Source organism: Falco cherrug, chromosome 13 (genome assembly GCF_023634085.1).
Source record: "Falco cherrug isolate bFalChe1 chromosome 13, bFalChe1.pri, whole genome shotgun sequence".
NCBI lineage: Eukaryota > Metazoa > Chordata > Aves > Falconiformes > Falconidae > Falco > Falco cherrug.
In genome coordinates this window covers 21,259,337-21,275,426 of record NC_073709.1, presented here as the reverse complement: position 1 = coordinate 21,275,426, position 16,090 = coordinate 21,259,337, and the positions used below count along the sequence as shown (strand labels likewise).

General features: G+C 38.5%; 1 long non-coding RNA gene across 1 annotated transcript in view; it reads right to left on the bottom strand.

Annotated features, from left to right (window-relative positions):
- Positions 1 to 274: 274 nt before the first annotated feature.
- LOC114015296 (uncharacterized) overlaps positions 275 to 16,090 on the bottom strand; it is a 139,969-nt gene continuing 124,153 nt past the window's right edge. Inside the window, exons 10-11 of the long non-coding RNA XR_003559145.2 lie at positions 5,270 to 5,361; positions 275 to 4,374 (exon numbers count right to left, since the gene is read on the bottom strand). This is a non-coding gene — a long non-coding RNA (uncharacterized LOC114015296). The remainder of the gene's footprint in view (positions 4,375 to 5,269; positions 5,362 to 16,090) is intronic.

Genomic DNA, 16,090 nt, shown 5'->3' with positions numbered 1-16,090 from the left:
AAAAAATGTATGAAACATAAAAAAAAATGTTAAAATCGACCGATACACAAAATTTCGCACAAGTGAGATTTGCAGTTAATGACCATTCTGTACATTATGCATATATGTGTGATTTACATGACTTAGATTTTCATTCAGGAGAATGAAAGGTCTGGTCAGGTAAGACAACATATTAAAATGAAATAATCCCTGTGATAAATGGTTGGGTAATTGGAAAACACATCTTCTCAAAACACCATCTCTTATTCCTTTCTGTACATTACTGCAGTTTGGTGGCCTTATTATTTTCCCAGCAAACTACAAACTCAGCACGTGAACCTCTTTATTTGCCTTTGCATTCAAGCACTCTGTCAGATATTACAAAGATAATACATAGAAATTAAATCTGGTTTTCACCAAATCCATAATCAGCAGAGGAAAGTGACTTGGACTGGGACCCCCAGTTCCCTGAGGTCATGCTTATCTTGCTGTCAAGATCTTTTTGTTCTCCAAACTCTTAAAATAAGTAAGTCCTAACGTGAGATTGCATTCTGCAGGGAACAGCCTACAGGCTCCAGAGGAATTAAACCACTGCTTGTTAACTGCCGCTTGCAGAAGTAACATTTGGGTCTGATGATAACAAACGGGGATAGAAATGTTAGCATGGAAAGCTCTGCTGCCAGCACAGCCTTTGCTTTACACACAGATGCACACATTCAGGAAAGTGCTGCAAGAGAAGTACACAAGCTGAATTCCTTATTCAGATCTCTGATTTTTGCAAAACTTCCAGTCCCTTTGACTATGTTATTAACATTGAAGGCAGAAATGATATTGCATCTAAATAAGGGTGTGAAAAATTCTCATTTAAAATCACTCAGGAGCAAAGCTTGCATTCAAACTGCACGCACCAGATTGGTTTATTCTTATAGAGATTTATATGTGAGAGAGAATGGAAAAATGTAATTTAGTTTTATTTAACCTCTCTCAAAATCCTAAAGACAGCTTTCAGATGAATTAGGTGCTGGTAAGTACAGTGACTATGTAGGCAAACATTAACAGCCAAGCTTCAGTCAGTAACAGCCCTGCATGTTATATTATGTGTTAAGAAAGTGAATGTTAGAAATCTATGGTTGTCCCTGTGCTCTTTTCAAAAGTGCAGCATGATCATTTATCTGCAAAACACTAGAGCTCAGATAAAGAGCTGAAGGTCTCATCTGAAAGCTGGGGCCTTCAGGCAACACCTGGTACATCACTGGAGTGTTTGTATTATTGTACTGCTCCAGTCTCAGGGTGTTACTCATGTCTGCCTGGTCTGCAGATCACTGAGACCGAATGGCAACCTGTTGAACCGTATTTTAACCCTGATCTTTGCACACAGAGTGGTCCATGAACAGAACAAAGTCAGAAAATGAGGCAATAACCTGTAGTCTCCATTTCTTGATCAGCTCCTTGAATTTCCTTGTATCAGCATCAGGCGATTTCACAAGAGAGCATGTGAAGTCATGATGTGTCATGTGCAACACAGCAGAGCCCCTTGAAAGATGAACGCAAGAAACAGGACACACAGTGTGTGTTCTGTGGATAGAAACACTCTGCTGAGCGTTTTTCAGGGTGCGTCTCCTGCAAAATGCAGCAGAGACCCCCAGAGTTGGGGCGCCATTTTGGCATGCTCAGAGTGTTCTGGGGGCTGACAGCAGCTCTTCTCCCCACTGAGCCTCAGGCCACCATGTACTGCTTGGAAATTAATAGCACATGGGACCTTTCACAAATAAAACCTTGAATGCATGTCCTGGAGGGGCATTTCCACCTGGCAGCCATCTTTGGAGCATTATGACTGGGTCTATATTGTGCTTCTAAACTACCCCTGAGGGCCCTCCTGAGAGTGGTGCAGCTGGGAGCTCTTCATCAGCGCCATCACTGCAGGCTTTCAGAGGGTTCCTGACCACCACAGGGCCTTCACATCCTCACCATCCTTTGGCACATGTGGGGAAGGGTACCCCGACAGTCTTTTCACAATCCAGGGTACCAACTTTTGTTGGTGCCTAAGATCTTCATTGCAAAGGCACAACCGAAATTTTAGCTAGGGGAGAGCTAAAATGCAAACAGCGTTCTCATACTGGGAGTATAAGAAAGCTCTATAACATTTTTTCCTGCTCTTTTCTAGCTCGGAGGCCTGCCCTTAGAGTACAAAGCCTTGGTTACACCAGCTTTATGAAGAGAGAAAAAAACCAAGGGTTCTCAGGGTGCATAGTTTTAAATTGTGTTGCAACAAACCCATTCAGGGCACTGCTAAAATTTGCTTTCCAGCTAAATAAAATAAAATTAAGTAAAAAGTACTTCTTCAGCTTTTGAGCTTATTCTAATTTAAAAAAAAAAATCCTCTATGTGCAGAATCATGCATGGCCATTTTAGTAAAGCTGGACCTACTGTTAGGTGAAGGACATAGTTTCTTGGATGAAGTACTGGAAATTATTTTAGTATTTTCAGTAAGAATAACTAACAATGATGAGTAACTTCCTGGATAATAAGCACATCGGGCAACGCACATTGTTCCTCAACCTGATAAACTCTTAGCAGGGAACTTCCCTTCTCTGGGGTTGCTGCTCTGCCTGGGTTTTTTGTCTCTTCAGAACAGGCAGATCTGTATAATCTAGAGAGTCAAATGTTGAGCAATCAGTACCATCAGGCAGTGTTTTTAATGAGAAAAGCAGTTAAATAAATGGAATGTCATTAAGACATACGACTGTTTTGGAGATGATGCCAGCAGTATAACAGAAAGTTACTTTAAAATATTACTTGTTATACATTTATTTTTAATGCATAGGAAATTATAGAAACAAACCACTTTAACTAGCTGAAGAAATGGAGGCTCTTTGCACATGCTATTTCAAATCCCAGTAGTATTTCAGCCTCTTGGAGTTGTCTCTTGAAATGTCAAAGAGGGATCTGGACAGTGTCTCAGTGTCTCTGACTGTTAAATCCTTAAGTGACATATACATATGCTTAAGGAATGGGTCAGCTTGCAGACAGAAATGTCCCAGTCATAAAAAAAAAAAAAGAAAATAAAAAAGAAAAAAGAAAAAAAAAAGAAAAAAAGAAGATGAAACAGATTGGTGGTGAGAATAGTGCTGTGAAACCCTTTGCCCTCAGTTGACTGGGTTTGTTCCAAGATTCAGTGTTCACTTAAACACAGTCTGAAAAAAAGTGATGTGGTCACATATTCCTGTCCTGTGCTTCAGCGATTTTTTTAAAACAATGTTCTGTGACTGTTTTTCTGTGACTGTGTATTCAACTTTCACTTCTAAACCTGCCATACCATTTCTCCTGAAGAGGTTAGAAATCTGGAGACATTTTAACCTAGTAAGAAGCTCTGTTTTTCTTGCTTTGTGTCTGTAGCAGAATTTTGCCATTCAGAAAACACGATTTTTTAATGCAGTCGGGCATATGTTAAGGCCTAGTTGGCTTTAGCTTGATAGTAACTACATGCATAGTAACTCTCTTCTGGGTCTTGTGCCCATCCTCCTTGTCTACCACCTCTTTATTCTTTGTTGTGAGTCTTCCATATAACTAGTGGCTCATGTCAGCGTCACAATGTTATTAATGAACCAGACGAGATTTTTTGGTTTCTAGCTGTTATTGCCTTCTTCCTCAGCTGAAATGAATATCATCCTTTTCTCTGGAAATCAGCCTCTAAGTCAGGGGTCCTCAAACTACGCCCCCCCAGGGTCCTCAGTCCAGCCCCCGGAATTTACAGAACACAACACACCCACACACACACACACACCGCTGGGGGTTGGGGGGGGGAAACCAAGCAGCCGCAGATGACTGCCTGCCACTTCATCCACGCGCCGGCCCCCTGGTTAAAAAGGTTGAGGACCCCTGCTCTAAGTGCTAGCAGTTCTGCAAAGCACTGATTACCTAGTACTAGACAGTGGGAACTGGAAGAATCACTGAAGAAATGGGAAAGAAGAAAAAGGAAGGCTTGAATATTGGAACCCTTAGACCTTCTTCTTTGTATCTTTATTTTGTTTTCTCTTCTGAAGATGGAAAGTAATTTGGCTCCTGGGTTTTCACAGTATGAGCACCACTAAAACATTATTTAGTTTGCTTTCTTAGCAAATTTTGAAAAATGTTTTATAAACAAGGTAACGTAGACAACAGGGCAGAATCTGTTGTGAGTCATCACTTTCATTCTCAGTCAAAGTTCTTGATTCCTTGGCTTTGCGGATCCTAGATGCATCCCCATGGGACCACAATGATGATATAATTATTGCTGTTTTCACCCAAGAAATTTAGTGTCTTTCTTTGAGGGGGAACTGAAACTCTTGGTAAGCAGAAACTTTGAGATATCCAAGGACAAGAGTCAAATTGCTCAAGCTTTTTGGCTTTACACAGCTGCAAGGAAGACCAGTTTCAGGGAAGGGCAATGAAGATTATTGTATGACAGGTAATTTCTTATTGTGGTGTAATTAAGTGCAACATTGTAAGCTAGAAGCAACAATATAAACTAAGTAGTACTGGATGAAGGAGCCTGTCTCATTACTTTCAGCCTAGATAACTAATGTTCCCCAGGTATTAGATTCCCATGAGATGACAAATGAAGTAACATGTTAATTCATACTTGTATCTTCTCTGTTTTTCCAGGAAGTTCAAAATAGCTCTATTTTTCAGAGTCTGATGGGTACAACTTCAAAATTTTGCAGACCTCTAAGGTCCTTTTGCCTTGTCCATAACGACACTTGTTAAAAAAAGATTTGTTTAGATTTCCTGCAGCCAACATAACTTTTGGAAACATAGGATATCTAACACTGAATGATTTTGCATAGCATGACGTCTACATCTAAACCAACAGTGTTAATATTAGCAGTGCCAGCCACTGCAATGTAATCTAATACATATATTTAAAAAAAAAAAAAAAAAAAGGCTAGAAGATGGATCCACCATCTCACAAGACTATACACCTGTGGGGATAAAAAAAAGCATGAAAATAATCTTCAGTGGCTTTTTACTGTGCACCTATTGAGGGCACAGTTGTTTCCTTGCCTTTGGGGGAAACAAGGAAAAACTATTTATAGTTTTACTAGAAAAAGCCCATCCAAATACTTTGTGTCTACGAAAGATTTTGCAGAAGATGGTAGTGTGGAAGCTATTTCAGCAATCGGGAAACCCCAGGAAAGAATATAATTGTATTTTCTACATAATGAATTTGAATGACCTCAAACAATGTGACTGACATGCAATGAGAGGGCAAAGAATTATATGCAGTTAAACTTCCAACTTTAGTTCCTACCTTTAGACCAAACAGGGTCCTGCAGAAAGGTAATCTCACAGCTTCCAATCTTCGTATATACCTTGCTGAAGCAAAATGCTTTCCATGTCCTGCTACAATTAGCAAAGGGATTCATTTTTAGTTGAATAGGGATTGGATAAAGAGTAAGAAAATAATTAGTTAGAAGTGAAATCCACCGAAAGAACTTAGAAATACCCTAATTCACCAGACTCTAGTTAGGTACCAAGGCTGTGTGGGGAGAGTTAAGCACATGAAAATAGGCTTTGCAAAATCTGACATAGCGCCTGGAGAGGCACCGATGCCAAGCAACAGGAAACGTGGAGCACAAAATTCCATCTTTCCCTAGAGTTACATTGTATTCATACCCCTCACCTAGGTCGGGGTGGCACATAAAGTAGGAAAACAAAGAAATGTGTGAATAGCACTTTAAAGTAAGGGTTACTTGGAAGGAGAATTCTAGAGCTCTGTTCCCTGCTTGGTTTAACATAAGGTAGTGAACTACTAATTAGAGCAGTCTGAAATATTCATCTCTCCCCTTCCAGGCAAGTTCCCTAACCTCAAGGCCAACAGCTTAACAAGTATTTAATTATTTCATTCAAAATGGATCAGTTTCCACATAAATTTTCAGAGGCTTCTCTCATCCCAGATTTCCCCAAGGCACCCTCCAGAAATTTTTGGAGAGAAATTTTAAACCAGAATTCTGTTGGACAAAGGGAGGAAAAAAACCCCAGGTTTTTCAAGTCCCAAAAGAATGATCTAACTGCTGAGGTGCTGGGCAAAGGCATGAAAGCAAGAACAAAAGCCAGTATGCTAAGAACAGTTAAGGACTCTGTGAATCTTCCGATCTAAATTTTTCAAGAAACACATGGCTGACTGAAATATGGGGACCACAGTCCCAAAGGCTCCACTGAGACTTGTTGTGGAATGGAATTGTAAATAGAGATTGTTTTAGCTCTGTTTCCTTTTTGGGGGGTTGGGTTTTTTTTTTGTTGGTTGTTACTGATGTTAAACCATTGTTGTTCATAGCTGTTAAACTATCTCTCAGCCATCACTTTGTTTTCTTCTCAGAACTTTGTTACTGAACATGATTAATATCAGATTCATGAGTGAGGTCATAATTTCCAGAATTTCTTTTCACCTCTTGTAATTACATTATCCAATTTTTGACTTGTAATCTATTCTCATATTTTTCAGACATTCTGCAAAATTTAAAAAATAGTAAAGAAACTGCAGATGAGATTTATGAGGGAGTTCTCGCAGTCATCTTACGGAAAAAGACAGAAGCCTTACTTTGGAAACCACTAGTGGAACTGCTTATACCCAGGACATTCCAAGCAAGTATTTGTCTTATCTGCATTTTAAAATCTTCTCCTGAAAGAAACTCTATCATTTGTCTTGGAACTTACCAGGGTGACTGGAAAATATGAATTTTTTGAGTAGTCTGATTTCCAGAAGATACATGCTCATGCTTCCATAAAAACCACAGGCTCCATTTTAGGTCCTCCTCAGCTAGCCAGTGGTTTTTACAGAATCATTGGTTTCCAAAATCATATCTGTAAATGAGGTCCCTGCACCAAAGAACTTGCTATCGAGTTAAACTGCATAAGGTACAGATGAAAAAATATTCATACGAGCAGCAAGTCGCAAGTAGGTGAACTGGGGGTTTGGAGTTAGCAGTCAGGTCATTCACTCCTCTGATTTCTCTCTGCAGGTTCTGGCTTTGTTCGGGCCTGATGGCAGGGTGGGGCAAGTTCCTTCTTTCTGGCCCTTCCTGACCGTTCTTTTCTGGTTTTATGGGAGTGTCACAAAAGTATATTTTGAGGAAGAGGCCAAAGAAAAATTCTCAGCAAAATGAGAATGGATGAAAATATTGAGATCCGAGTGGCAGTAGGATACCGGGAATTATTATTTTTTTTTATTATTATTATTTTTTTTACTGGGCGCTGAAGGAGCATAATGAAGATGACAGACCTTAACTATAATGTTCCTGTGGCTCTAATGCAGCGTAATCATGTCACCACTGCTATCCATGTTTAACCTTACTACCAGCTATTCTCTGGCGGTAAAGCAGGCACCCAGTGCACCAAGAGAGGGGAAGGTTAGAAGTACACAGCGAGTTCCCTTTAGTCTGGTGGGGAGGCATGCCCTGGCCTCACCGCCCTGGCCAGAGAGGAAAGGGAACTAAGGAACTAAGAATTGGTGTGCTGCTGGTTTTAGGTGAAAAAAGATAACTTCTGTGAGCAAGATGCTCTCCTGGGACTGGAAAGCAGCAGCAGCTCCAGTTTTATGAACGGAGAAAAAGGACTTGGAATTGGTTGTTTTGTAAATGTAAAGAATATAAAATCAACAACTTACACAAAGTAAATAAGTTGGTACAAAGGCAGCATGTGAAAAAGATGGAAAAGGACTAGGAGGTCTCTCAAACCACAAGAGGCTGAAAAAACATAAAGCAGTATTATAGGCTTCGATGTGTTGTACCAGGCCTTACATAAAAGAAAAGACTTGCAGCTAATGCAGAAGTTGAAAAGATGCATAGAAAGGGATTTCTGGAGTGGCTCATTTGAATCATGAGGAAGGTAAAGATCACTGGGTATCAGTTTAGGTGGTGTGGTGGTGCCTTTGTTGTCACACACAGGATGATCAGCAAAGATGCTGCTGTGTGACAACACAGAGGTCTATTATTTTTACATGAGCCATTTTTATTTTCTTAATTTCATTTTTAATTTCTTATTCGGACCTCAAAAATATCAGAGGAGTTACCTCACATATTCTTGTTTCCTCTCCATAGAGTGCTGTAACCAACAAAACAAGCTACTGTAAGTTGTGGGTACCAAGCCAAAGTTTCAGTAACTTCTTTTTAATTCTTTTTCTTTTTTTTTTTTTTCTTTTACATTGTTATGTGGCATCTTCCAGTATATGTAAAGTGCTAAAGACTGTTGTCCAGCTGGAAACTCGCTCTTCTCAGCCAAAATAAAACAGTTAAGTTACTCAGTGGTAGCACGAATGAGTGTCTGTGAATTTCATGGGCTGGTGACTGGGGCATCTTGCCAGGCACAAACAGCTTGCGAGGGAAGAACATTATATGTAGGAAGTATAATGTAAATACTTTATTGTTGCTTACAGCCTCATTTTTTGAGGGAGAAAGTTGCTAACATTGAATTTCGTTACTACTGTGTAGTTCAGAGCAGCCTCTTTCATAGTATTGGAAGAAAGGTAGGGTAAATAAAATGTAATGCTTTTGTTTAATGTTTATTGCAATGACAAATACTGAAGTTGGAGATGGTGAGTCAACTGGAGTTTATTTGTAATAGTGAAAAAGTTTGCTTTCTCAAGGTCTGAAGTCTGAACTACCTGAAAAAGATCCAAGAAGTGTAAATTATTAACACTGTTAAATAGCATCAGGTTCCTAATATTCAAAACCAGACTTTCCAGATAAAAAGGAATATTGGACAAAGGAAAACGACAAATTTCCTGACTACTCTGTAAAATTGGAGCAGACAAGCCATCTTGATTTGCCTACACAATTCTAGGAACCAAATAGCCTGGAAAAATTCGTATCATGTCTGACAAAGTTAGACAAAAAGCTCCTGTGATTCAGAGTGCTAAGTACTGTCTTTTTGTATGTCACAATTACAAAAAAAGAAGATTCCTAAATGAAAAATTGTTTCCTCCACCCTCCCACCTGCCAAAAGAGAAGAAAAAGACAAAACATTTTATTCTGCTTAATATTTGGTTTTTGCATTAATAATAAGGTAAAACAGAAATGAACTTATGAAATGCTTTAGTTCACTGGGCTTTACATCTGTTCTCAACAAAAAGACAAACCAGCTAAAGAGGTTTTATGGAACTACTGAAGAGTACAGCCTGTCAGATCAAGCAGATCACTTGATCATATATTTAACTTGAAACATGTGAGAAGGCCTGCTAATTTCATTAGCCTTTGCAATTAATCAGGAGTGATTCTTCAAGCTACCACTTCACACAAAACTAAAGCAATGAATACATATTTCAGACGTATTAATTCCTTTTTCCTCCATAAAAAAGAAATCTAACTTCTTTGCTATACTTGTAAGGAACTCTTTTCTTCAGAAAATAAATCTGTGATTTTAAAATGGAAACTTGTTTAATATTTTTTTTAGAAAAAAAGGGGGGGAGGGGGACACCTTTTGCTAAAGAAATATCTAGAAATATCTCAAAGTTGTAATCCAAGAATCTGGCATTGTAAATAACTAAAGTAATTTTTCGTGGGTGAGCTCAAATGAATGATTCCCAGTGGGTTCTCTGAGGATGACTTGTTTTATTTGAAGCCTTTTTAATTTTAGAATTTCTTGTCCCTATGTCCCTGTGTAAATGACTGTTTCTTGAAACGTTTATTTCAAAATAGTACAGTTAAATACAGACTAGCAAGTTCCCTTCTCAGTCCTTCACATCTTTCCTGCTAGCTACAAGCAGTAGTTTCTTGGGTGTACAAAACACCCAATAGAAAAGTCTGTTGCAATCTTTCTTGAGCAACATGAGCCTTACTTAAACAGGCACTGAATATACTGACAGCACTAAAAAATAATAATAATAATAGAAAAAAAAACAATCATTCAACAGTAGCTTAAATCTTAATCCAGCTTCCCAGAGGGTAGAAAAATAATTGGGTTTTTACGGTAAATTAGTAGCTTCAAACATTTTATGGCTCAAAAAGGAACAAGAAGAAATGTATGTATAAAGGCACTCTCTTTTGTCATTGTTTAGCTTCATCGGCTTCTGACCCCCAATGGTATAATATTATATTCCAGGAAAATGGCCGTTTTCACTCTTTCCACTTGCTCCAATATTCCCATACTTCTGATATTTTGTTTCCACTGATGCAAGAAAGAAAGAAAAAAATAAAAGGAGGAAAAAAACAATTACATCTAAAATTATACAGGCAAGCTGCTTAACAATTAAATGTGAAATGCACAGTCTCAGATGTCCAGCATTAAACCCTTACCTTCAGGCTGCAGGGCTATTTATAAGAGAGAAAAGGAAAACCTCTTGCACCCCTCTCGGAATACAGAGAGGAAAATAGTTTTACACATGCACTGCAAATTCCTCTGATCCACCAAACACTACTCAGACTGTCAGTCAGGCTGTGTCTCCTCTTAGGGTCTCACCCCAGCCTTTTCTTTTCACTCCAGCACTACAAGGAAGGAGTTACTTTGGTTCTGATAGACCATGGCATACTGACCTTAACTTGCTTTTGGGAAGGGGTTGGTAGCTGCTGCTGTTTGGAGACTAGTTGCCCTTTGTTTCAGTTATAGTGAAATCAGCACAACCCTGATTTCACTTACAGTCAGAACGTTAGGCTAGCAAAAGCTCATTGTCAGCCTCAAAAAGTATAAAGAATGTTTAAGTAGAAGAATGAGTTGATTTCCATTCCTCCAGCTTCTCTACAGAAAAAAACAATGCTAAAGAAAGAAACTGGCTAAAACCCTGAAACACAAAGAGAAGGAAAGTATTTTATTGGACTTCTGGATTCTGCAGTTTTCAGGAACATTCCACACTCTCAAAATATTTCCTGCAATCATAGAAGCTAGAAATTTGTTTTGCCATTTTAAGGAAAACAGATCTTGACTGTTATCTCGTTAAAACACTGTCATGAGCCTCAGGTGAAGCACTATCAGTCACATGCATGATAAATAGCCCTTCCTCACACAAATGGGAACTCCCAAGATCACCGCTAAAGGAGAGATGCAGAAGTCCATGTGAGTTGTGGTTTGACTGGGGAATCTGGGCACAAGTGTCCAATACTTAGTGGGATTAATAAGAGGCCTGCTTGGGAGTTTGTAGCTTTAAAAAATAATTCATGTAGCATTCAGCTTAACAAAAGGGAATGAATTTATGAGAGAAGCACAGAAAGAGAAAACTATACATCTGCTTTCAGGGAATATCAAATTCCTGGGCAGATTGTTAAAACATGCTAAATGAGGATATTCACTTTTTGTTTAGCTTAGTGTTGTACTTGAGGAATGGAATGGTCAAAGTACTCCCTCTAAAGATATTTGACTTTCTAAAGCCTGTGTTGACCTGTGGCAAAGCTGGAACAAGGCTGTAGTTACATGTTCAAGTAGCTTTCTTGGATGTAGAGGTATCTCAGTATGTAATCCAGCACTTGGGAAACTTTCCCTCCATGGACGAGGGGATTGGGGGGTGTATCCTTGTGTGCCTACAAGTTGCAGTACAAACATTTATCCTTCCCAAATGGGACTGATTGCCCTTGAAATAAGGCAGCACCAAGCCTCCATGGCTGTACAAGTATAATTATTTCAGCTGGAAAAGAAAATTAAATCAATCCCCTATGTTAGAGTCACACAGGCAAAGCCATTTTTTATAGATTAGCCTTACTCAAAGGAAGCAGGGCTGACAATATTTTACAAACCAGAAATCTTTTATTTGGAATTTTCTTCTTGGATTCATTTTTGTTTTGGAACTTCTCTAAACACTATTTAACTTCAAAAATATTCTGACCAAGCTGTACCATATGACATGCTATAAACACAGCATCTACAAGAGCTGCTTTCATTCTCTTCTAAAAGTCAGGCGCTTTTATTTAGAGGGGCAGGCTTACAGATGTTTTGGTGGATCTAATGCTAAGAAAAAAGGCTTTGACAATGTGAGCCATGGTAAACTCTAAGCTTTCTGTATGCACCACTAATACAAAAAGCCTTGAGTTCTCACACAGCATTGTGGTATCGCTGTGCTAACAGCAAGTAAACTTTGACTTGTAAACTGCACAGGATTGTGAGCTAAATCAGTGGATGTCCCCTGAGGATGTTAAAAAAAAAAAAAAAATACGAAGCAGTAACTAATAGAACAGAATTAAAACAAGGATCTATTTTTCATAAAGCCCCAAAGGACTTTTTACAGTCTCATCAGTTTGTGTGGTGTCAAACGGGGCAGCTCTGTTGTGGTTAGCAAACATTAGCATGTCCCCTTCATAATTCCATCCATGTTTGAAGCAAAAGGGGCCTCACATCAAAAGTCCTCCAGATAATGCCTCTGCTGACTCTGTGGATGTGAGCTTGCTCACTTCCGAGGTGCTGGCATCCTCTTAACCTGCTCGTAGTGCAGCAGCAGCAAAAAACAAACTTTCTCCAAACTGTGTCCCAAAGTATGATCTCAACTGCAGAAGCTGAGGAGTGGGTGGGAAACTCACCGAGCCCCCTTTCCTCTAAGAAGCCTTTCCTCATGTGAGGTCTTGTGCTGTGTACCTTGACTCTTTTTTTTTTTTTTTCCTCTGTGGCATGTGTGGGAGCACTGTCAGCCCAGTCAGCAGCCTCCCCAGGTTACAGCACAGGGGTAAATAGCTGCAGAGCATCCTCTACATTTACTTGAACCAGAGTTATTTATGGAGCCAAGATAGTTTCTGAAAACAATAAGCTCCATGGAAAACCTTACTTCTCTGCCCCTTGTGAAATATTTCCATAGTTGGTGTCTATCAAGCATACATCAGCTGTACTCAGAGGTTAAAAAGGGTGGCCAAGTAGGCGGTCTTATGTTGTTTGGTTTTGTGGTGTTATAAAGGTGTCATAATAAATCCACAGTGACTATGCTTATATTTTTAGAGAGGTGTAAAAATTCTCTCAGATTACTGTTTTTTTCAGCTCTTTAATCTCGTCACCTAAGAAGCTTCTAAAGTAAAGCCATTTCCATTTTGACCCTAGTCCTTGCAGACCACTCAGGCTCTCATCACCACACCTTACTGTTGCTTATTCTACACCTTTTCCTTTTTCAGGGAATGTAGGGTTATCACACAAGAAATCATAGTGGCCACCTTAGGAACCCCCATAGTCTCAGCTCTGTAATTAAAAGCAGAATAAATTCTCAGGAGTATTTTTGAGTACTGGTGAATTCTTGAAAATCAGTCACATATTAGGATGTTTCACTGAACACTGTTAGATATACAACTCCTTTCAAATTCTGAACAACCGACTCTGCTCATGAAAAAAAACCTCCTGCCAACTTTGCTGCACCATATAACTAACAGTATTAGCTTCTGTGATTCTGAAGTCCTGAAATACTGAAAATGAAGTCCTGAGATACTCTAGCCAGTAGAAATTTGGCTGTTTCTACCTCAGCTGATACAGAATCAAATTTAACATCAAAAGATATTTTTCTTTTAAACAGAGGTTTTATTTTCTCATAGCAGTTGTATAAAGAAGCAGTAACTAATTTGTACCACTTCTGGTTTCGCTCTCCCATGTGAATTAATGTGTCTCCCACTCAATAACAGATTATCCAATTACCAAAACTTTATGCATCAACTAGACCTTTCTGAAACTGGGACATGTCAGGACTAAAGTAATTTCACTTAACTGACTGATAATGAATTACTCTTTTTAATACAGTAACTCCATTCACTAGTGCTGAGATAAAAGAAAAACCATGTTTTCTTATCCACAGCTAGGTAGATAAATACAACAAGATAAACTGCATAGTTGCACAATATCTGGATAGTACAGACTGGAGTTTCCAAACAGGTCTATCAAAAAGCTTAGGAAGTGAGAAGAGGACTTGGTCTGGGATAACTCATATCATCAATTGCTCTTTAAGAGAAAAGATTGTTTCCAGGGAAGTCTTGAAAATCTTTTTAGTCAGCTTTAGTGAAAAGTTTGTGAAGAAAAATTTATCTTCCTAAATAGTGTCTCCTGGGGATGAAAAAGCCTGATATAGCATGACATTAATGAAACTGTTCTATTTATACTAGCATTTAATGAGGACCCACATAAACTAGTATAACATATTTTGGGGACTTGATATTAAAAATATTTTGTATAGTTTCTTTTTAAGTTTCTATATGCTGTATACCAAACATAGCCTTATCTATTAAATACTGTAAGATGGTTCAAAACCTCTGTATTTTCTGTCGGTTGCTATAGGATCTTTATCTAAAATGTTATTAATTTACATAATAAATGTCCAGTTCTATATAATTCCCTTTTTAAAGGAAATTTTTCCACTTCCAAAGGCTTAAGTCCTTGTTAACAGCCTCAGTAGAGCTGAGTACTTGCAAACCATCTGAATTCATCGGAGAAGTAAGTAGAATTGGCTGCGGCAAGAGTTCCACATCCAATGCCTTGTGATCCACAGATGCAAAAAATGACCATTTAAATAGATCTGGTAAGATTAAGTCCACGGCAGTTAATATGCTATTTTTGCATTTGCCTTTACAGCTACCTGTATTCCTGGTGTTACATAAAAATGTTGCTGGCACTCATTGGGAATGATCATATTATGTCCTAAAGATTCAAATAACAGAAAAATAAATACAAGTAAAACTTCAAACCATCATTTAGTTGGTAGTACAGTGTTTCTCAGGAATGCAGGGGAAATAATTTTAAAACTTTTTAGCATATTTTAAACACTTTTATTGGTAGTGCTGTTTTGTCTCTCTGCAACTGGATAGCCAGTTTACCTCAAGTTGAAAATGCCAGACAGTTGGAAGAAAATAAAAAATAACCTGTTTCATGAAAAAAAAAAAATCTTACATTTTTGCTATTGAGAGTCTACAGGAGTTTAAACTCCTCTCTTGAATGTACGTATATTTATCCTCTGTAACAGTATACTATAGGCTAATATGAAAGCATAAGATGTCAACTGTTGTTCTGGACACTGTGTTGCAGGGCATGTTTGAGTTGTGCAGGGGACCATGGTACAGAAGTATTTGAACTAAATAGTTCCACACATAGAAACGGTTTGGCAGGGACGGCAGAGATCTGTACTAAAGCTAACTATACCATTTTAAAAGCTGCAGGATCTTTCTCCCACTTCAAAGATGTGCTGGAGGAACCAAACCAGAGGGAAGTGGCCTTCAATAAATATAAATCCTTCTGCCTTGTGAAGGAAGTCCACAGTCTCACAACCTCCTTATATCCCATACCTATGGTTGATCTTGTTTCACTCCCAGATGACTCCCAAAGACATAGTCCTGGCTGAATTAAAAATTACAGAAATTTTGTGGGTGGAAATTTGGAGCAAATGACATCAAAGGAGTGTTTTGTCCCTTCCTCACTTAAACAGTCCCTTGTCATCATTTCTCACATATAAATTTAATTTAAATTCCACTGACTGCAGTGTTACAATAAAGATAGAATATCGTCCCACAGAATTTGCTTAAGCATACAGACAAAAGTCTCGGGGGGGGAAAAGTTAAAATTAGATTTTATGTACCCTTTTTGCATTTTTGAGTATAATGTTTTACTTTTTTTTTCTTTTTTTCTTTTCTTTTTTTTTTTTTTCAGGCAGAAATGATTCCCATGTTTCTTTATAATCAGGAGTCCCAGATCGTGAGTGTGAATAAACTTTTTTCATCTCAGGTTAAGATGGTTTATCAGCTACTGGATCTGCCACTTCTTCAGTCAGCTTTTCAAGGACTGGTTACTGATTGTATATCACATCAGTGGAATTTATGAGAGGAGGAGTAAAGAAAAGCATAATGTCACATCTTGGGGGAAGGAAGAAGACATTTGTCTGAAAGGCTGGCTTTATTTTTGAAATGGCAGCTGCTTGGAACTGTTGACAGATTGGGAGTGTTGGAAATCGCCCCAGGCCAGAGGAATTAGTGATCTGGGTTCAGGTGAAGTGGTCAAAGGTGCTCTATAAATGCCATTTCCCACACAGCTATCACCACTACATAGTAGTACAGGTAACAGCTATTTTTATAACATGTATTGCGTTATTTTGGATAAGTCCCACACAGGTCAGGGGTATGTACTTTTCTATCATCTTCCTCCCCTTTCACTGCAGCAATTGCAGTAATTTGAGACATTCCTACTGCTATTCCTAATTGAA